Source organism: Wyeomyia smithii, chromosome 3, assembly GCF_029784165.1.
Source record: "Wyeomyia smithii strain HCP4-BCI-WySm-NY-G18 chromosome 3, ASM2978416v1, whole genome shotgun sequence".
Classification (NCBI taxonomy): domain Eukaryota; kingdom Metazoa; phylum Arthropoda; class Insecta; order Diptera; family Culicidae; genus Wyeomyia; species Wyeomyia smithii.
In genome coordinates, this window is record NC_073696.1 from 23,352,301 (window position 1) to 23,375,328 (window position 23,028).

At 35.4% G+C, this 23,028-nt stretch overlaps 1 protein-coding gene across 11 annotated transcripts in view; it reads left to right on the forward strand.

The window, feature by feature from the left end:
- The window catches only part of LOC129731256 (protein turtle), a 116,997-nt gene that overhangs the window by 10,036 nt on the left and 83,933 nt on the right, over positions 1–23,028 (forward strand). The gene's annotated exons all lie outside the window — the stretch shown is intronic.

Sequence of the window (23,028 nt, forward strand, 5' to 3'; positions counted from 1 at the left end):
TTGCAACCAACCTGGCGGCAGCCTGATCCAATCGGTGACGACAACGATGATGATGATGATGACGATGACTATTTGCGGAACCGTTTAGGGGTACACGCAAAATGGTCCCTGTTTTTTTTTGGGGGGCGGGGTGGGTGGTTGCGAGAGTGCCGCGGTTTCGAAGAACTCCGTTTACGTATTAAGTATTGATTGTTACGTAAAAATGGTAATTGGTTGTTAGAACTGTCAATAGTGAGGTACTAACGGGCGCGGGAGCAGCTCGGGTCGGATCGATTGCAGCAGAGCTCGCAGGTGTAATTGTAAATGCAGACCCCCTGAGAACTCTGGTCGCACCGTCATCGATTGCTGCCCGTATTATTCTTTGCAGTTGTGTAAAATGTGTCGAGTTGAATATTTAATGATGCTCTTTTATTTACTTTCTCATTCAAAACTGCGGCTCATTTTCGAGCATCTCGTGGGAACGGAAATTTAGCGCTTGATTGTTTCGATGGCGTAATGCGTTAATTGGATAGTATTCAAGCTCATTTTAGCGGTTGGTTGGGTTACAGTTTTCGCTAGGAATCACGTCATTTTTGGGATTAAATTACCGTTTTTTTCGTAACACTTATAAGCGGTTCAGTTCGTGACGGAATGACAATGATGTTAGGCTTATTTGTATTAATTTAATGCTTACTAGAAAACTATCGACTGAGCTTTTCTGTAATCACCAAAAAGACAATGGAAAAGATAAACCAGTTTTGAATGTTTAATCAACACTGTTTTGCTGCTTCTGCACTCCATCGCACTAATAAATTTCTCACATATCTCACTTTGACCAGTTACTGACATCAAGGTTGAAATCAAATCCTTTAAAAAAATTATTTCTTTTTTGTAGTCACTGAAACTATTGAATTTTCTTGCTGTGTACATTCTAAATGCTAGTTGGTTCAAAAGCCGTATAAAAAATAGTATACTTTAATGATTTAAAACAGATAAGACGACTAAAAAAACTCGACAAAATAATAATAAAGGTTTGCAATCAAAACCACATTTTAAATCGCTCAAATCTGATGAAAATATTTCAAAAATTTGTGCGCTTAAAATAACCTAATTTGTCAATGAAATATGACTTTTAATTGGCGCTAAATATATGAAAGATTTCAAGGATTTAAATCAAATTAGGCTCATGATGTATGATTGAAATTAAAAAATATCTGCAATTAATAATTGATCACTAATATTGAAATCAACAAATCACACTAAAGGCATGAAAAGAGTAAAAGGTAAAGTAATTTAAAATACAAAAATTTTTGCTAAAAGCCAGAAAATACCAAGCAATCATCCTAAATTCAGCTCGAGGACAGAAAAAATGACTCCACTTTGAGCTAGAAATAACGAATAAATGCCAAAAAGACCTAAAAATAAAATGGAACCAAATAACCTCAAATCGTGCTTAAAAACGAACGTTTCAAATAGAGTGAAAATATCCCCGTTAGTGCTTTTTTAGAATCCAGAAAGGAATGTAATATTATACAGTTCGAAATTGACCTCAGAATAGCAACTAAAACAAAGCCAGAAAAGACCAAAACAAAACAAAAGACCAAAGATTCCAAATTTAGTCTAGAGTGGGAAATCAGGCTTTTATATTCCAAATTAGGCTTAGAATGGCAATGAAATGACTTTGAAGACCAAAAAAAAATCATTCCCAATCTACCTCAAAATGGCGAACAAATGCTTCTGAAGGCCAGACACTTATCAAAAATATAAATGCAAATTGAGCTTTAAATAGCAAAAAAAGCTTCTAAATTGTGAGCTTCAAAAAGCTACAGAAGCTCTTCTAAAGGCCAAAAAATTCATTTCAAATTAAGCTTAAAATTGAAAAAAAAAATTACTCCTCAAGAGTGGGAAATATATGCCTTACAGAAAAGGTGAAACAAATTCCAAATTGTGCTCGGAATTGTGATAAAACGCTTTCTGCGGTCCAAGAAAATCGCAAAAATCATCCCAAATTTATCTTAGAATGGGGGAAAACATCTCTAAGCGCCAGAAAAATGACAAAAATATAATTCCAAAAAACGCTTATAAATTTTGAGCTCAAAAAGCAACAAAAACTCTCCTAAAGGCCAGAAAAGGCCAAATAATCATCCTGAATTCAGCGCAAAATGACAAAAAACACTCCTCATGACCAGAAAGGGTTGAAAAAGATCCCAAATTGAGTTCAGAATTGCGATAAAATACCTCAAATTGAGTCTAGAGTGGGATACAAATGCCTCTACAGAAAAGGTGAGAAAAATCCCAAATTGAGCACAAAATGGCGATAAAACGCCTTCAAAGGCTGAGGAAAACGGCAAAAAATTATACTAAATTAACCCCATTATGAGGGAAAACACTTTTGAACGCCAAATCATTATATTATATCGAAAATATAATTCCAAATTGAGCTTTAAAAAATGCAAAACGCTTCTAAATTCTAAGCTAGAAAAAGCAACGCAAAAATAAGGTCAAAAATATCAACCTTAATCAGAATGGCAAGAAACACTTTTCAAGACCAGAAAGGGTTGAAAAATCCCAAATTGAGTTTAGAATAGGGATGTTACGGATATTCGCATCCGCATTCGTAAATGCGGAGTATCCGCATTCGCAACCGCATCTGCATGTGGAGAAAAACCGCATCTGCATGTGGAGAAAAAATTAAGGCTTAAAAATATAATTCTAGGTTGAGTTCAGAATGGTGGAAATACATTGAAAATATCCAGAATTGAAAATATCCAGAGAACCAGGGAAAATCATCCAAAAATATCAAAATATAAATTCCAAGCTCGCAAAAGCAACAAGAACCCTCCTGATGGCCAAAAATATCATCTAAAATGTAGCTTAGAATGGCATAAAATATTCCTACGATTAAAAAAGATCCCGACTTAAGTTTAGAATGGCGAAAAATATACCAAATTGGATCTAGGATGAGAAATAAATGCCCCTACAGAAAAGCTGAAAAAATCCTAATTGAGCTTGAAATAAAACGCTTCTTAATTCTGAGCTCAAAAAAGCAGTAAGAACTTAACTAAAGTCCGGATAAGGCCAGATATAGCATCCCAAATTCAGCTCAGAATAACGAAAACACACCCCAAGACCACCCTTACTAACACGCAGAGAATCCTGAGTAAGAATCCCCAGGATACCTTTAACTCGGTGACGGAATCGTGAAAGGAATCGCAAACACGATCCGGAGGATTCCCACTCAGGATTCTTATTCAAGAATTCTAGAGCCATATACAGGGCATTCCTGAGGACTCTTTTTTCAGGAATCGTTTTCAAGGACGCTCACGAATCCAATGTGAGGAATCCTAGAGAATCTATGCGAATCGTATGTGTTCGTCCGGGTGGGAAATAAATGCCCCTACAGAAAAGCTGAAAAAAATCCTAATTGAGCTTGAAATAAAACGCTTGTTAATTCTGAGCTCAAAAAAGCAGTAAGAACTCTTCTAAAGTACGGATAAGGCTAGATATATCATCCCAAATTCAGCTCAGAATAGCGAAAACACACCCCAAGACCAGAAGAGGGCTGAAAAAGATCCAAATTGAGTCCAGAGTGGAAACAAATGCATCTACAGGAAGGGTAAAAAACATTCCAAAGTAAGCTCGAAATGGTGATCAAATTGAATTCAAAATGGTGATGAAAAACGCCACCAAGAAACAAGAAAAAGCTCCCACAATGGTGAAACAACGATTTAAAAGTATAGGAAAAATTACCCCAAATTGCGCTCAATTAGCTAAAAAAATACCGTGCTTCGCTTTTTTAAGACCTGATGAGTGCACAAAAAAGAAATGTAGTCCTAAACTGATTTCAGGATTGCAAAAAAGACGCTTTTAAAGGCTGACAATCTACACAAAACAAATTAACCCCAATTTAACTCACAATGGTTAAATCAAGTTTCTTAGTGGCCAGAGAAAAATGTTTCGAATATAGGTTCCAAATAGTAAAAACACTTATAATGGAAATAATTTAAGAAGTTCAAAATTTAAAAAAAAATTAATATTGCACAAAAGTTAAACGATTAATGGTCTGTTAAATGTTGAAAATCTTCTAAATTTGTAGAAGTTTGAAGCCATGTCAAAAACAGTTCTTCAACCGTGCTTAGAATTATTGTATTAAAAATCTGTAAATTCCCAATTAGGTCGTTACAAATTTTATTTTCATTTTATGTCACCCCCCCCCCCCCTTCAAAAATCTTGAATATTGGAAGGGGAAGGAAAAAAAAGCTCAAACTGTTTTGTTCAATTCATTGGTTTTCCGACATCATAAATGCTTAATTTAGCAACAAACGTGTCAGGTAACAGCGAGAGTGTCGCCGAAAGGCAAGCGGAATTAATAATAATAATAATAAAGTGTTATTTTTCAACATTTATTTAAGTGCAAGTTACAAACGTCATAACTTGCACACAATCTTTGATCAAAGATATTCTTTTTTTTTCGTCTCGGTGTTATTTATTTTTTGTCACCTCCTCTGCTAACTTTGATAACCTTGGACATAAAAAGAATTCGAAATTTGTATCAGCCTTATTAAAGAGAAAAAAAAGTCAGCAATAAGAAAAAAAAATATAAAAAAAAAATAAATAAAATAAAATAAAAATAAACAAGGAAAGAAAACAAGGACAGGAGAAGACAAGAAAAATAGCATAAAAAAGTAGACTTCTTTTTCTTGTAAATGAGAAAAATAAACAAGGAGATATTCTTGTAAAAAAAGAGAAATGAAGAAAAGAAGAGCAATAGAAATAAGGCGAACACGAGAGACAAACCAGAAAAGAAGCGACAAAGGGTAAAATGAGCAGAAATGATGTAAGAAGACATGAAAAAAAATGACATGGAAAAAGGAGCAGAAGACATAAAGTAGAGGAGACATGAAGAAAAGAATAAAAAACATGAAGAATAGAGGAAAAAGGACACGAAGAAAAAAAATAACAAAAAAACATGAAAAAAAGAAGAAACAAAGAAGAAACAAAGATATGAAGAAACGACGAAAAACAGACACGAAGAAGAGAAAAAAAAAACGAAAAAATATGAAGCATAAAAGAGAAAAAACTTGGAGAAAAGAAGAAGAAGAGAAGAGAAGAAAACATGAAGCAAAGAAGAGAAACAGACCTTAAGAAAAGAAGAGAAAACACATTAAGAAAAGAAGAGAAAAAGACATGAAAAAAAAAAGAAAAAAACATGGAAAAACTAAAAAAAGACACGAAACGAAGAAGAAAACGACATGAAGAAAAGAAAAGGAGAGCACAGAGAAAGACAAAAGAAGAGAAAAGGACATAAAGAAAGACGAGAAAAAAAGAGCAAAATTCATGTCTTTTGCTCTTTTTCTTCGTATTTTTTTCTCGTCTTTCTTTATGAAAAGAATAGAAAAATACATGAACAAAAGAGGAGAAAGACATGAAAAAACGAAGAAAAGAATAGAAAAGACATGAAGAAAACATTAGAAAAACACATGAAGGAGAGACGAGGAAAAGACATGAATAAAATAAGAGAGGAAGACATTAAGAAAAAAAGAGAAACAGACATAAAGAAAACAAGAGAAAAAGACAATAAAAAAGGAAAAAGACATTAAAAAAAGACATGAAGCAAAAAAAAAAAAAATGAAGAAAAAGAGACAAAGATATGAAGGAGAGTCGAAAAAAATACATGAAGAAAAGGAGATTAAAAGACATGAAAGAAGAAGCGATAAAGACATGAAAAAACAGTCATGAAGAAATGACAAGAGACAGACAAGAAGAAAAGAAGTGAAAAAGATATGAAGAAAAGAAGAGAAAAGACATGAAGAAGAGAAGAAGAAAAGAAGAAAAGAAGAAAAGAAGAGAAGAAGAAGAGAAGAGAAAAAGAGAAGAAGAGAAGAAGTGAAGAAGAGAAGAAGGGATGAGAAGCAGAAAAGAAGAAAAGAAGAGAAAAAGAGATGAAGAGAAGAAGAGAAGAAGAGAAGAAGAGAAGAAGAGAAGAAGAGAAGAAGAGAAGAACAGAAGAAGAGAAGAAGAGAAGAAGAGAAGAAGAGAAGAAGAGAAGAAGAGAAGAAGAGAAGAAGAGAAGAAGAGAAGAAGAGAAGAAGAGAAGAAGAGAAGAAGAGAAGAAGAGAAGAAGAGAAGAAGAGAAGAAGAGAAGAAGAGAAGAAGAGAAGAAGAGAAGAAGAGAAGAAGAGAAGAAGAGAAGAGGATAGAAAAAAAGAGAAGAAGAGAAGAAGAAAAGAAGAAAAGAAGAGAAGAAGAGAAGAAGAGAAGAAGAGAAGAAGAGAAGAAGAGAAGAAGAGAAGAAGAGAAAAGAGAAGAAGAGAAGAAGAGAAGAAGAGAAGAAGAGAAGAAGAGAAGAAGAGAAGAAGAGAAGAAGAGAAGAAGAGAAGAAGAGAAGAAGAGAAGAAGAGAAGAAGAGAAGAAGAGAAGAAGAGAAGAAGAGAAGAAGAGAAGAGGATAGAAAAAAAGAGAAGAAGAGAAGAAGAAAAGAAGAAAAGAAGAGAAGAAGAGAAGAAGAGAAGAAGAGAAGAAGAGAAGAAGAGGAGAAGAGAAAAATAGAAGAAGACAAGAAGAGAAGAGGAGAAGAAGTGAATAAGAGGACAAGAGAAGAAGGGAAGAGAAGAAGAAAAAAAGAGAAAAAGAGATGAAGAGAGGAAAAGAAGAAGAGGAGAAGAAAAGATGAGAAGAAGAGGAGAAGAGAAAAAGAGAAGAAGAGAAGAATCGAAGAAACGAAGAAAAGATGAAGAGAAGAAGAGAAGAAAAGGAGAAGAGAAGAAGAGAAGAAGAGAAGAAGAAGAAGAGAAGAAGAAGAAAAGAGAAGAAGAAGAGAAGAGGAAGAGAAGAACCGAAGAAAAGAAGAAGAAGTAAAAGAGAAGAAGGAAAAAAGATAATCAAAAGAAATAAGATATTTAAGACATCCAAAATATTCAAATAATTCAAAATAATAAAAAAAACAAAATAATCGAGGTAAAAAATTAAATTAACGAAATCCAGATGAACAAAATCATTAAGATAATAATCAAAATAGTCATCATATTCGAGATTATCAAGACAACCAATATAGTTAAAATAGTTAATACAGTGCTTTTTCGCTTTTACCAACAGTCGTTTTTATCATTACTCAAATATATCAAATAAATTGAGTTCATAAAACTATGTGTATAGTTTTATGAACTCAATTTATTTGATTAATTTTCTGTGGCAACCAAGTGTTATACCTGTTACAAATAATTTGTGTCATAATTCTGAGAAAAATGAACAGTGAAACATGTATTTCATTGACTTTAAAGCAAAAATTACGTATTATTCGAGCAGTTGAGAAAGAAGATCTGTTATCAACTCAAATAGCCCTACAGTTTGGTCTTCATAGAGCGTGGATTTAAAAATTATAAAATCTAGCGGCTCCACAATTTCACATAAATGAGCTTTAGACTCTGCTAGCTATGCTAAAGTATGAGCAGTACAAATCATATTGATATTGCATGTATAATAGCCGTGAGAAAGTCCGCGAAAATTCAATGGAGAAATATCATTTACTAACCTTTTCTTGTTTATTCATTTGTATCTTGAACTCATATTCCATTCAACTATAAAAGTGCATCATTTTACTCAAAATATCATGAATTTTAATTAAAACCAGTCAAACATTTCAAACATTTCTCCAAAAGGCAGTCAATGGGTAAACTTGATTTACCTATAAATGGGTATATTAAACAAACGTCAAAGAATGGGCACAATTCAATTCATTTTTAGAAACGAGCTTTCTCAAAAAATGGGCAAAATTCTAACCGTTTTCATATGAAACCTGCATCCATGCAAAATACAGTTTTTGTGATGATCATATTTTGCAAATAAATGGAATAGGATTCTCCGGCTCGTTTTCAATCTGTGATGATTTTCCCCGCGATGTTTTACTTAATCTAAAGACCTACGATGAATTTATTTCATTTCATCTTGAAATCTACGAAAATAAAACGTGTCGTAAAAGCAGCGCGTGCGAACTAGTCGACGGAGCAAACTAAAATGGCATCTGAAGTTATTATTTCATCCGTTAATGGGTAGAAAAAATACCCATTTTTATTTCTGGGTACAATTTTACCCATTTTTCATATCATCATTTTCTTATTTTTTAGACAGCCGTATATGATTATAAAAAATAAGTAAAAATTAAAAGCTATAATCTTTCTTTTTTATTTAGTTTCAGCTCAAAGCAATTTTTTTTTCACTTTGACTACCGTTTTTCAACAAAAGTTTAACCTAGTATTCAAGCTGCAAAAAATGAAAAGATTATAGCTTTCACCAGTTCCTGTGAATTTTGGTGCCTCTCGCCAAGTCGGATATGCGTGAAGTTTTCAGAGACCTCAGAGGAGGTTTTTCCGTTTTGGTGCTCGCTAGGAGCGCTAGGAGTTGTGACATTCCCGGGTCCGGTTGTAAGCCGGACTGAAGATATAATTTACCACAATCTTTCATATTTTTCTAGTTTGAGCTCTAGAGTAAAGCCTGTGTTGAGCAGTGTTATCTTATTTATAGATAAACAAAAAACCGAGATAATCAAAATAAAAAAATCAATAACAAAATTTTATTCTCGAAGAACTTTTCCGTAGCCACTCTAAAGCAAATCACTTCGGTTTGTAAGCCTGATTTTTTATTAATTCCAAAATTAATTTGACACCAAAATCTGCTCGGAACAAGCATAAATCACAGCACAAATCCCAAAATAGCGCGCTCTGCTGCAGAATCATTGAGACAGCAAATTCCGCCTTATTGAACTCACATTCTGGTCAGCATCAATTGCTACCGAAGCGGGGGAAGTGTGTAGTAGGTAGGTACCTACTATAAATAGGCCTTGCGCGTTGCGGCGTGTTGCGTCTGGTAAAATTTTGCGACGGCGATCTACGCTGACGCGCCCGGCCGTTAATTTGGTGGTCAATTCGCTATTGAAACTGCGGCGCTTCACTGCGTCGCGTAGCCATTTAATAACTTGCTACACCGGCTTGCTTCACCTTGCTTGCCACGCGTTTCTCGCTTTTACCTCGGACTGCAGTCCACGTTTCTTCTTTACACTCTTACGTGTACGCGTGGGAATCGAATAAATAGTCTAATTTGTGGGGCCGTTTTTTCTTCTGTCTGTTTTGGGGGGCGCCCGGGTGGTTTGCTGTTTGGGAGAAGTATAATTTCATCAAGGTGGCCATGTAATGGTAATAAAAAAAATCAGCCAATGTCGCAGTAGGCGCACTGTCGCGAAGTAGACACTGGAACAAATTTTGAAGAGGTTTGAGAATGCAGTGCCATTCTGTGCAATGCTGAGAAAGTCACTTTCCAAACTGCGCAGAGCTAATTTGCATTGTTCATTCATTCATCGATTTCGGTTTGCGAAACCGGTAGTTATTAAGTTTTCGCTGCAGTTTTTTCCCTCCATATTAATTACGGACGTTGCAGGCGCATAGTACGCGGATGTTTCCGAAACCTGTCAGAAAGGACAACGCGGCGCTCGGTTCAGAGCGTTCAGCAGAGGGCAGTCGAAGCATGAGAAACTTTATAATTGACCCCCCTTTTTTGCTTGCCTGCGAAAGCGTAATACAAAGCGTAAGCATACGCGCGCACTGCCGGAGGATGAGGTGCCGGGGCGACGGATGGAGGAAAGAATGAATGACCGAAAAACAACGGAAAACTGCAGACGAACGACCGTTTATTAGCATGTTGAAATTATGCAAGTCAACTTGCAACAATGAGAGCTGCTACTAGGGCTTTGGCTGTGTTGCCTTGCGACAACGGTTCGGTTACTGCGATGGGTTGGTGTCGGAATGGAATGGGATGCGATGGGATGAGAGTTGTTTGCTAGGATCTTAAATTTGTGAAACAATCTGTTTATCGCCGTAATAAATGTTTTCGATATTTTTTTTGTAGATATTTGATCCTCGAAGTCACATGAAACTAGAATTACAGCAATGACCCAAATCACCTTACATAACTTTTGTGAAGAACAGTCAGTTCCTGTGTAACGCCAGTGACACGTCACTGTATGTGTTTCCAAGTGAACCTCCAACTGACGGTTTATTTTTTCCATCTTTCATCGCTTACGACCCACCAGAACGAGAGTAAAAGAGAGCATGGAAGGGTGAGAGTGAGTGAGCGAGCGCGCGCAAGTGCTTTAGTTTAGTGCTTTTTCCCTTGCTCACCTGATTCGGCTCTTCTCCAGGTCGGGAGACTGACGATATTGCGGACGAACGGATGGACGAACACACCGTGGACAATTTACCTACTTTACACTGCTGTCATCGGGTTTTCATTTCATTCTTTGGGTCGTATTTCTTATGCTGCTGGCTGGTGCTGGGAGCCGAGAGGTTCGCATCTTGCAGGAGATGTGGGTAGTACTAGGAAAGAAAAAAAAACTTTTACAGGTTTGCCGTGGCGAAAGGGAAAAAAGCAGCAAAATAAACTTCTTCCAAGATGGGGTAACAAATTTGAGCGGAAGCAACGCTCAATGGATTTATAACAGGATTATCGGAACGAGAGAAAAATAAGAAAAATTAAATTAACGGCTACGCGGACTGTAGTTGAATGACAAGATTTATAAGGTTAAAACAATGGCTTGCGTTATGAATCCTGAATTTCAAGATGGCTGCTTTCGTGTGAAGAAGAAGTGTACATTTATAATATGTGAAAGATTATATTGAAAATAGATATTGACATATTGTCACGGTCGCCATGTGGAGTTATGATGTTTTGATACTTGCATTGTTTTTCTCGCTGAGATAAGTGACGTTTAGCTGTTATAATATCGTTGAAAAAAATGCGGAGTGCGGGACAGTAAATTTAGTGTACCAAATCTCAATTTAATGGTATGAATACTGAACCAAATTTACTCTAATAAAGTTTTTCTCAGTAACGAACTGGCAGTTTAACAAAATTAATTTAATTATTTTTTTTTACCAGAATCTTGAAGTTACAACACTTTTGGAAAAAAAATGAAAAATTTAACAAATAAATTCCTTTTCCGAAGCACGTAGAGTTTGAAACTGGATTGTTTTGTCACGGTCGCCATGTAAATTGATGGGTTAGTTTTATGCGCACCAATTTTGTTCAAAGAAATCTGTCATTTAGTCGTTGCCAAAAACATTTCCATAAACGTCTTTTATTTAACGTCTTCTCACGTAAAATTCTGCAATCTTTGCGAGGAATTCTTTTTTAGGTTTTCAAGTTTGCAATTAATTAAATTGTTATTCATTTAAGACTTTCTCAATGTTCCTTAGGATTTTGAGGATTTCCAGACTCTTAAAATGTTGAGTCCAATTGAGATTTCAATTCTCGTATATAAAACTCAATTCACCACCGACCGGTTCAGGTCATGACCCCAGCAACGTGCAATAAGCAGAGTAGTGCAGCATACTTCGGGAAGATAATTACCCCCAAAACGAGGTTCAAAACCCCTTAAATCTGAACCGCCTGAACTCGGAAAGGCAAACACTCTGGCTCTGGCTGCAAGTGAATAAATTTCCATAATCTGTGCAATTCGTTCTACCTCTCGGGGGCCCGCGGTCGAACTTGGAATCTAATAATAACATCTGGGTGCTCGAAAAATTGATTCTTTCCGCTCCCGATCGGTCGATGCTTTTCAATGATCGCCACTGGAATTTGCCCATTTCCTTCGCTCGAGGCGTTGCAATCGGGGGCCAATTATCGTACAGAAGCGAAAATGTTGCTGGATATCGCACACACAGTGGCGTGCTGTGCAAGTCAAGTGTGGATTTCTGATAGTGAAATTTAGGGAATCATTTCTAACGGCACTCTAGGGGGAGAGAGCGAACGAAAAGGAAACGAAATTGCCGGAAGATCAAGTGCCTCCCGAAAACGACGACAAGCGAGTGAAGAGCCAATAAACGTCAGAAAGATGATCGGTTGCGCACTATTTGCAGTGACAGCAGGGGCCAACGACAGCCAGGGCGACCTTCACCAAAAGCAAATTTTCCCATCATCCCTGCTGCGGCCCGAACCAGGCAGAATAAACAACCTTCGAGGAAATTAGTTCATCGCATCTCATCCGTAGTTCGTCAAGCAGCTTGAGAAAGATTATGGCTTGAGAGTTTGCACCGAAAGCAAGAGGAAAGTAAGAGCCGATCAATGAATAGATTCGTTCCGAAGAGGCAAGACTCTAATAAGCGAGATTCCCTCCTTCTTCCTCCTAAATTATATGCCAACCTGCAAGACGTCGATGGCGATGGCCAGTTAGAAGGGGCCACGGAGTAAAGAACCCTCGTATCTACCGATAGGACTATAAATTTCTATAAAACTTTCCTTCCGTGCTTCGTCCGCAGTCAGCTTAGGTCAGGTCGGAGCGGCGGCGGTGGTTTTCCTTTGAGAGTTGAAGAACAGAAAAAGTTCTGAACCGACTATTCTTTCCCCTCTCCACACTGAAGTGAGCCCATCTTATATAGAGAAAAGCGCAGCAGGGCAGAGGTAGAAAATAAAAAATCCCACAGCTCGTGAACTAGAGGCACTATGATTGTGTAAATGTATATTAATGTGTAAGCGAAAAAGTCAGCCGAATCGACTGACTTCCTGGCTGCTGCTGGTTGTTTTTGGGGGTAGGCAGGGAATCGAAAGACGATCAACGAAATTCATTCACCCAACTTTCGCTGCTATGGACAGGTTTTAGCATGGTGGAAGGTGGAAATCAACACCGGGCAGAGCAAGGTGCACACCGCGAACAGAAACAATGAATGATAAGCGAGAAGTGGAAAATCTACGGGTAAAGGGAGAGAACAAAAATAAGCCATCGTAATCCACCTACGAGAGATTGTTACCACTCTAACGTTTGCTCACATTCTTTTTTTGCAGAATATTGATGAAACAAATATAATGTTTACTTTCTCTAGGAGAATGAATTTGTAGATCCGTTGGTTATTGATTGGTGCGGAAATCTAAGAATAATATCCTTTTTCAAAGATTGTAATCTATTTTTCTGCAAATTCAAATCACCGCGAAACTTTATTCGGCAATAATTAGATGTTTGTTCGTCTAACAGAGTGGAAAGAGATGAATTCCGGTAAATTTCAAAAATATTACAGCCCACAAAAGGTTTTAGGTCTTAAAAGTCTCTCAATAATCCCAAAAATAAAAAGAGATTTTCATCATTTATTACTCAAACGAATATCAAAAGCTCAAAAGATTAAATTAAATCTTTTTAGAAGCTTTCTAAATCATGAAACGCTTTGAAATATATATGCAGGAGTCCCAAACAAAATCGCTTTAAATACTTAAGCAAGCCTAAAAAGTAAAAAAAAATCTAAATCCTAACCCTAAAGGGTAAATAATCCTGGAATAATCTCGAAAGCCTCAAGATCGCTTGAAAGCATTGAAAACCTGAGAAGTTCTCAAGAGTCTCAATAGTTTTAGACTGAGCTGGTAAAAGATTTAATATGATAAAATATGTCAGATATAATATTCAGCACCTCGCCATTCTGAGATTGTTGAAACATCACAAAAGTGTTGGAAACAGTTAAAAGTATCGTATGTCTTTGAATAACTACAAGGCTTGAAAACTGAAAATGTTCTTGTGACTTCGAAAAGCTTAACAGTCGATCATCATACGAGCTCCGTCTCCCAATCTGAATATTGAATTTTCATCCTAAATTTCTCAAGATCGAAAAAAGGAATCTGAAGGAGTCGGAATAATTTTTAAGACTTGATAGTTTCTAGAAAAGTTACCCAAAAACTCAGATAAATAAAAAAAGATTGAAAATTTCAGAAGCTCTGGAACGACATGAAATCTTGACATTTTTCCAAACGATTTTGTGATTGAGAGAAGTATCAAAAACCAGAAATCCTTCAATCGTTTAAAAAAAAAACTTTAAAATGTTAAAGCTTATCAATAGCTATGCTATAAAGTCTTACAAATAGACAAGAAAGCTCAATTTTAAAGAAACTCACAAAAAATGTAAGTCTATAACCTTCAAAAAATCACTGAAGTTTCACCCGCTCGGATACGTTAAGTCTTTTTGGTCCGAACCGAACATCTCGCATTGTCGCAAAATCTGAAAATAGCATGAAATTCTTACACTTTAAAAGACTCAAATATCTTCATTATCTTGAATTCTGTTTTAAAACTTACATACTCCACAAAGCTCAATGACCTTCTCAAACGATCTTTAACGCTGTGAAAAGACTGAAAACGTGTAAAATCTTGTATTAAAATCAATTCGAATGCGACAGCTAATTTTTTTTTTGAGAAAGGCCACCCAAAACGGCCGAAACGTCGGACAACTTGACCACATTGTCTTGTATTTCTCTTTAAAAAGATTGAGAAAGCCAAAAGAAAGCTAAATTCTAAGCAAGCTTCTTTTTTTCAATAGTCCTATGAATGATAGATGTTAAGATTATAATAAAATGCCTTGTTGTCATATGTTTATGTCAATAACTTTTATCCAACATTAATAACACCGGTCAACACAGGTTGTTCTCTAGGGGTTAAACTGAAAGAAATGGCAATTTTGGTGAACACGTTTCGTTGTTTTTGAATAAATAAAAAGAATTTTGTTTTCGATTAAGGGGTTATATCTACCAAATGCTCAAAAAAACAAGGCTTTTTTCATGAATTTTTTTACAGGACATTTGAGATGTAAGGTATATGAGTAATATATCAGTGGGTTGAGCAACTCTTGCAGAATTGAAAAAATATTTTTATTGCTATTTTTGTTTCAAAATGGCGGCTGTGCAGCGATTGCCGTGAACCTCTTTTTTTAAAAGTTGTTCCGCGGCGAGCAGTAGAAGTCGTGCCCATCTCCACCTATAACCAAAACAATTTTTTTTTCATTATCTACATTAGTGTCGCTAGTGAATTATATATGATTATATTTTTAGAATTTTTCTTCGCAAAATGACAACGGTTTGAAAAAAAAAAGTTCTGTTTCGACAAAAAAATCGACTATGATTGTTTATAACTTTAGTTGTTGTTACCTCTGTGCCGTAAAGTTGTCCTTTCTGGGCTTTATCTTCCTCTTCTTCCCTTTATTTTATCTGATCTAAGGCTGCGCCTACGCTCTTTCGTGGTATTAGACATGCGACGCTCAGTGACTTTGACGCAGTTGGCGTCCGATCCCACGCAAAACTCAAACTTGTCACTCATATTTGAGTACTTTTGAGTATAACTCACAGTTAAAAAGTAACAAAAACTCAAACAAAGAACGTACATAACGAAAACGGCTGATCTACTAAACAAATGGAAATTGTGAGTAAACACGTGCTGTAGAGACTTTGTAACGGTCGAAACTTGATGCAGCGACCTCTATACTACAAATTTGAAACACGATATCGATCATAGGTAACTTTTACTAGTTTACAAAACCTCGAAATTAAAAACAAAAACGAGCATCGCCAAAATAAACGAAAAATGTTTTTTTGGAGCATGAAAGTTGTTCGGTAAAAATAGATTAAAACGAATTTTGAGTTGAGATCAGTATTTGAGCGATGTAGATATTGATTCTAGGATAGATATAACCCGTTAATCCCATTTCTTATAGTTTTTAATCTATTTGGAGGATTAATCCTTCTTCTCAAGCGTTACGTATTTTATGTATATTATCCTATGACATTTCAGCTTAAGATAAATCATATTTGAAACATAAAAAACCCTTTAAATAATTATGTCTAAATTTATATAAAATCGAATCATATACAATCGAGTCCGACCTATATAGCTGTTTAGAAACAACGTAGTGGCCCTAAAACATGAAAATTACATTTAGGGTAAATCAACGGCCTCTGGACATCATTCCGGCTACAAAGTACCGACTGGATAGAATTTCGATCACTTCAGGTATGATGTAACTTCTTGCACTAAAAAATCAACGAAAAATGAATTCTATCGTCGATCTTGAACGTTTAACATGTTGATTATTCTATTTTTATTGCAATTAAGTGTTATTTATATAGATTCAAACATGTTTTGTTTATGAAATTAACGACAATTCAGAACTCGGCTTTGATTCGAGCTCCAAACTTTTCAATGTACTAAGAGAAAATAGGCAAACCGTCTCAACACTGACTGTCACTTTTTTTCGACGCCTGTTGGTTCCCTGGAAGTGGTCCTACGACAAAGAGCTATACATCACTGGGTAAAAGACATTTCAAGGAACGAAATGGTAGGGGTAAGCGGGGTAAGCTTGCCCCCTTAAGCAATTCTGTTTATAGAAAAAAAAAGTTGCGGCTGCAATTACATTTTTACTTCGCTAAGAGGTTCTTCTATTCAATACTCGCATTTAAAAAATAAGAACTGAAATATTTTTGTTTATTTTCCAGCGTTTTTTCAATTATAAAAATTCATTGAAAATGCGCATACTTTTTCATGCGGGGTAAGCCCGCCCACCAGCGGGGTAAGTTCCTGGTAATCCTGGAATAATCTCGAAAGCCTCAAGATCGCTTGAAAGCATTGAAAACCTGAGAAGTTCTCAAGAGTCTCAATAGTTTTAGACTGAGCTGGTAAAAGATTTAATATGATAAAATATGTCAGATATAATATTCAGCACCTCGCCATTCTGAGATTGTTGAAACATCACAAAAGTGTTGGAAACAGTTAAAAGTATCGTATGTCTTTGAATAACTACAAGGCTTGAAAACTGAAAATGTTCTTGTGACTTCGAAAAGCTTAACAGTCGATCATCATACGAGCTCCGTCTCCCAATCTGAATATTGAATTTTCATCCTAAATTTCTCAAGATCGAAAAAAGGAATCTGAAGGGGTCGGAATAATTTTTAAGACTTGATAGTTTCTAGAAAAGTTACCCAAAAACTCAGATAAATAAAAAAAGATTGAAAATTTCAGAAGCTCTGGAACGACATGAAATCTTGACATTTTTCCAAACGATTTTGTGATTGAGAGAAGTATCAAAAACCAGAAATCCTTCAATCGTTTAAAAAAAAAACTTTAAAATGTTAAAGCTTATCAATAGCTATGCTATAAAGTCTTACAAATAGACAAGAAAGCTCAATTTTAAAGAAACTCACAAAAAATGTAAGTCTATAACCTTCAAAAAATCACTGAAGTTTCACCCGCTCGGATACGTTAAGTCTTTTTGGTCCGAACCGAACATCTCGCATTGTCGCAAAATCTGAAAATAGCATGAAATTTTTAACTTCCTCGAAAACCTTCAAATTCTTACACTTTAAAAGACTCAAATATCTTCATTATCTTGAATTCTGTTTTAAAACTTACATACTCCACAAAGCTCAATGACCTTCTCAAACGATCTTTAACGCTGTGAAAAGACTGAAAACGTGTAAAATCTTGTATTAAAATCAATTCGAATGCGACAGCTAATTTTTTTTTTGAGAAAGGCCACCCAAAACGGCCGAAACGTCGGACAACTTGACCACATTGTCTTGTATTTCTCTTTAAAAAGATTGAGAAAGCCAAAAGAAAGCTAAATTCTAAGCAAGCTTCTTCTTTTCAATAGTCCTATGAATGATAGACGTTAAGATTATAATAAAATGCCTTGTTGTCATATGTTTATGTCAATAACTTTTATCCAACATTAATAACACCGGTCAACACAGGTTGTTCTCTAGGGGTTAAACTGAAAGAAATGGCAATTTTGGTGAACACGTTTCGTTGTTTTTGAATAAATAAAAAGAATTTTGTTTTCGATTAAGGGGTTATATCTACCAAATGCTCAAAAAAACAAGGCTTTTTTCATGAATTTTTTTACAGGACATTTGAGATGTAAGGTATATGAGTAATATATCAGTGGGTTGAGCAACTCTTGCAGAATTGAAAAAATATTTTTATTGCTATTTTTGTTTCAAAATGGCGGCTGTGCAGCGATTGCCGTGAACCTCTTTTTTTAAAAGTTGTTCCGCGGCGAGCAGTAGAAGTCGTGCCCATCTCCACCTATAACCAAAACAATTTTTTTTTCATTATCTACATTAGTGTCGCTAGTGAATTATATATGATTATATTTTTAGAATTTTTCTTCGCAAAATGACAACGGTTTGAAAAAAAAAAGTTCTGTTTCGACAAAAAAATCGACTATGATTGTTTATAACTTTAGTTGTTGTTACCTCTGTGCCGTAAAGTTGTCCTTTCTGGGCTTTATCTTCCTCTTCTTCCCTTTATTTTATCTGATCTAAGGCTGCGCCTACGCTCTTTCGTGGTATTAGACATGCGACGCTCAGTGACTTTGACGCAGTTGGCGTCCGATCCCACGCAAAACTCAAACTTGTCACTCATATTTGAGTACTTTTGAGTATAACTCACAGTTAAAAAGTAACAAAAACTCAAACAAAGAACGTACATAACGAAAACGGCTGATCTACTAAACAAATGGAAATTGTGAGTAAACACGTGCTGTAGAGACTTTGTAACGGTCGAAACTTGATGCAGCGACCTCTATACTACAAATTTGAAACACGATATCGATCATAGGTAACTTTTACTAGTTTACAAAACCTCGAAATTAAAAACAAAAACGAGCATCGCCAAAATAAACGAAAAATGTTTTTTTGGAGCATGAAAGTTGTTCGGTAAAAATAGATTAAAACGAATTTTGAGTTGAGATCAGTATTTGAGCGATGTAGATATTGATTCTAGGATAGATATAACCCGTTAATCCCATTTCTTATAGTTTTTAATCTATTTGGAGGATTAATCCTTCTTCTCAAGCGTTACGTATTTTATGTATATTATCCTATGACATTTCAGCTTAAGATAAATCATATTTGAAACATAAAAAACCCTTTAAATAATTATGTCTAAATTTATATAAAATCGAATCATATACAATCGAGTCCGACCTATATAGCTGTTTAGAAACAACGTAGTGGCCCTAAAACATGAAAATTACATTTAGGGTAAATCAACGGCCTCTGGACATCATTCCGGCTACAAAGTACCGACTGGATAGAATTTCGATCACTTCAGGTATGATGTAACTTCTTGCACTAAAAAATCAACGAAAAATGAATTCTATCGTCGATCTTGAACGTTTAACATGTTGATTATTCTATTTTTATTGCAATTAAGTGTTATTTATATAGATTCAAACATGTTTCGTTTATGTAATTAACGACAATTCAGAACTCGGCTTTGATTCGAGCTCCAAACTCTTCAATGTACTAAGAGAAAATAGGCAAACCGTCTCAACACTGACTGTCACTTTTTTTCGACGCCTGTTGGTTCCCTGGAAGTGGTCCTACGGCAAAGAGCTATACATCACTGGGTAAAAGACATTTCAAGGAACGAAATGGTAGGGGTAAGCGGGGTAAGCTTGCCCCTTTAAGCAATTCTGTTTATAGAAAAAAAAGTTGCGGCTGCAATTACATTTTTACTTCGCTAAGAGGTTCTTCTATTCAATACTCGTATTTAAAAAATAAGAACTGAAATATTTTTGTTCATTTTCCAGCGTTTTTTCAATTTTAAAAATTCATTGAAAATGCGCATATCTTTTTCATGCGGGGTAAGCCCGCCCACCAGCGGGGTAAGTTCGCCCACCATTTTTTGAGGATAACAAATATTTTTAGGGCCAAAACGGTTGATTTTATCGGTACAGTGTCTTTGACAAAGTTGTAATGTTTTTTTTTCTTTTTTTTTAATAATATATACGCTGTTAAAAATCTAAAAAAAATAATTATAAGTTTTAACTTTTTTTGTTTTTTGATTATCAAAGTTTAAATCAATGTTTAGGTAACTTTTTGTGGTTTTCAAAATAAATAGGTTTTTCAAAATTAGGGTTTTTCAAGATATTCAATTTATAATATACCTGTCTTTAAGCTAAAAATAAAAACTCATTAAACCTGTCTGTATGATTTTTTTAGAAGACTTATTATGTATAGAGTAATAATAATAATTATTAATTCTTCATTCATATTTTTAATTTTTTTATGTTTTTTTTAGAACAAAATTACCAACGACTCTATACATCAAACAAACCGCACAAAAAAATTCTTTACAAAATTTGAGCTATTAATATTTCTAATACTCCATGATCCAACAACCATCAAATTTGAGCTTACCTTTTGTAGATTTTTCAGGCAAAAACGTGATTTTTTTAAATAAATAAAAAAAAATCTATTTTTATATCTTTTCTTTAATTTTTTTTACAGTGTATACTTTTTTCGGAAGTGAAAAACTACTTTTTTCAACTCTGCCGGAGACGTCATATCGATCAAACAAACCGTACTGGCTCTAAAATTATGTTTGTTTATTAATACCATTTTTACAAATTTTTTTTTTTTCAAAAATTAGTTGCGTTAAAAAAATATTACTAGAAAAGCTTCAACCAAATCGAAAATGGTCGATTAACATCGATGTCTTATGTGGCTTGAAGTTGCTTTACTGATCCTGTAAAAATTCCCTTTGTAGTGTCGAGGCATTTGGGTCTTGAAGTAAAACAACAAGCAGTTGGATTCGTGGCGGTTTTACCCCTTGTATAGTGGGCGACTTTACCCCCAGTAGAACATTTTCATATTCCACCGAAAAAGTAATTTAAAATTAAAAGATTACTCACGGCCTTCGATATTTCCGAAAGAAGACAGATTCAGGCAAGCGGTTAAACGTATATTCACGAATAAAACAATAAATTTTCAGACAGGAGAATCTCAAGTCCCGTTGCCACAAAACAATAGCGCATTGACTAGTTGCCAGCTGAAAGGTTGTTTTTGATTATTTCTGTGACCGTTCGCGCACTATCAAAAAAGAAAGGGATGCAGATTGTTATGTAATTTTACTGCAATAGACATGTTAAAGAAATTTTTCATTTATTATATAACTTGGTAGTAAAACTACGGTAGGCGGTCTTACCCTGTTTACCCCTTTATAATAATCATACCTTCGATTACTCTAGCTATAATAGTGTGATTTTTGTTCGGAAGTGTTCAAAGCTTAAATCAAAACGGTACTCATAATAAGTGCTATTTGCTCTTTTGCGGCTGGTTTCCGGAAACCGGAAGTCACCATTTTAGATTTTAAACTGATGTCTGCCGCCGATTTTCGGCATTTGTGCATCATCTCGATTCATAAATAGGTATTCGGTAATTTGATATTAATTTCCAGAAACCGAACGTTACAACCATGGATTTCAATATTCTGTCTGGGGCTATTTCTGAGCATCATCTTTATGACGGAAAAACCCATATCGTCAGTTGAATTCAATACTGGCACAACTCAAAATTCACAGATTCGAGAAAAATGCTGTTGAAAATTTGCGTCAATAATTTCTTTTTTCATTTTCGTGATTCCAATTTTAGGACTTCCATTTTTATTGAGCTTGTTTGGGTCTATCATGTGCATGTAATAAGCCAATTATAAGAATTGTAACCTCATTTTTCTGCCTTTTTAGGGATATTCTAGATTTGGGCAATGAAGGCACATCTACTTATATTTCTGGAAATATTGTGAATTTTTGAAACGGGTCCTTGTGAGATGAAAGTTTATAGTTTTTTGCATCGTTTGCCATCAATAACTCAAAACTGCAAAATTTTGAGTTGTGCCAGTATTGAATTCAACTGACGATATAAGGTGCTATCCGGTCACTTTGGGGTGTATCCCGGCAACCGGAGGTCACCATGTTGAACTGAAAAATAGCTTCTGTAGTTGATTTCCGGTTCTAGGCAACATATTTATTTCGAAAATACTTACATTAGGTGATATTCGGTCATTATAAAATATTTCCCAGACACCGGAAATCATCATTTGGAATTCTAAAATGGCTTCTGGAGTCGATACCCGGACTTTGAGCATCATTCTGATTCTGGTAATAATCATATTGTAACACTGCCTTTTAGGAACTAGAATATGTAACCGTGGGTTTCAAAATTGCGATTGGGCTCGATTCAAGTCTCTAGGCATCATCCCCATTCAGAAAGTACTCATATTGGATGGTTTTTGGGCAATTCTGGTTATTTTCCAGTAACTGATGTTGCTTATAGTCACTAAATATAAAGTCCGGCGTGCTCAAAATTTTAAAGACGTGAGTAGAGTTCGATTCAAACCTAACTAGAGATGGCATGAATGCACAAAATAGTGTGAAGATCATACATATAAAGGAAATAAGTTCAATAAATGAGAAAACGAATAGAGAGCTTGAAGAAACTGGAAAAATTTATAAAAAACTGGAGAAATTGAACCTTGTACTGTTTTGCTGGCGTGTCCAGAAAAAAAACTGGGAAGATCCAAGAAAAACTGTAGGGTTGGCCACGTTGAGATCAACATGAGCAATTATTTTTCACAAATTCTCTATTTAAAGTAAGCCAGCAAGCAGTCGAAGGCAAGCGAAGCCAGCTTTTTGGTTGAATGTACACAATTTTCAACTCAGTTTTAACAAATTTAGTATTGTGAAGATATTCCAAATATTACAGCCATGTCTTGGGTAGCGTATTAGCCACGGATCAGAATATTGGTGTTTAAAATCCTGTTAGTGGTGGAGAGATTGGAAGCATTTGAAAATGATATCACAACCTGTGTTACCGCTACTGTGTGCGACGCCAAAGCAAAATGAGTGATTGATTTCCGTTCTACCTCTATTTATAGTGAGCTAGCAAGTAGCAGGAAACATGCGAAAGGGAAGCGAGCTTGTAATTGGTGGAAAGCTGCAAAACTGAACTGAAATTAATGATTTTCAATTCAGTTTCTCACTAATTTACCATCTCCAAAATGTGCTAATTATTTTACCAAAGCATCATCGCGGGGAAGAAAGCCGAGAATCTCAGTCAGCAAATCGAATCATTTGCTGCTACCATGCTGCTGCTGAGATAAGTGACCAGACGGCACGTGATTTGCTTAAGCCGAAAGCAAATTCGGAAAGCCAGCTGATACCGGCTTCCCGCTGCTGCTGCAGCCGCAATCCGCTACGCTACGGCTAACTAGGTATATTATTCTGTCAGCCTTTTAGGGAAAGCCAGGCCTAACAATTTTTGTTCGCATAATCGAACAACATTTTTCTGCATTCGGGCGGATGCGTGTATTATTTTCTAACAGATTGCTGTAAGAACGATAGAATCGGTTGCAAAAAAATTGATTTTGAAGCATTCAAAAAGGGACAAATTTTCGTTAATAGATTTCCAATTTAC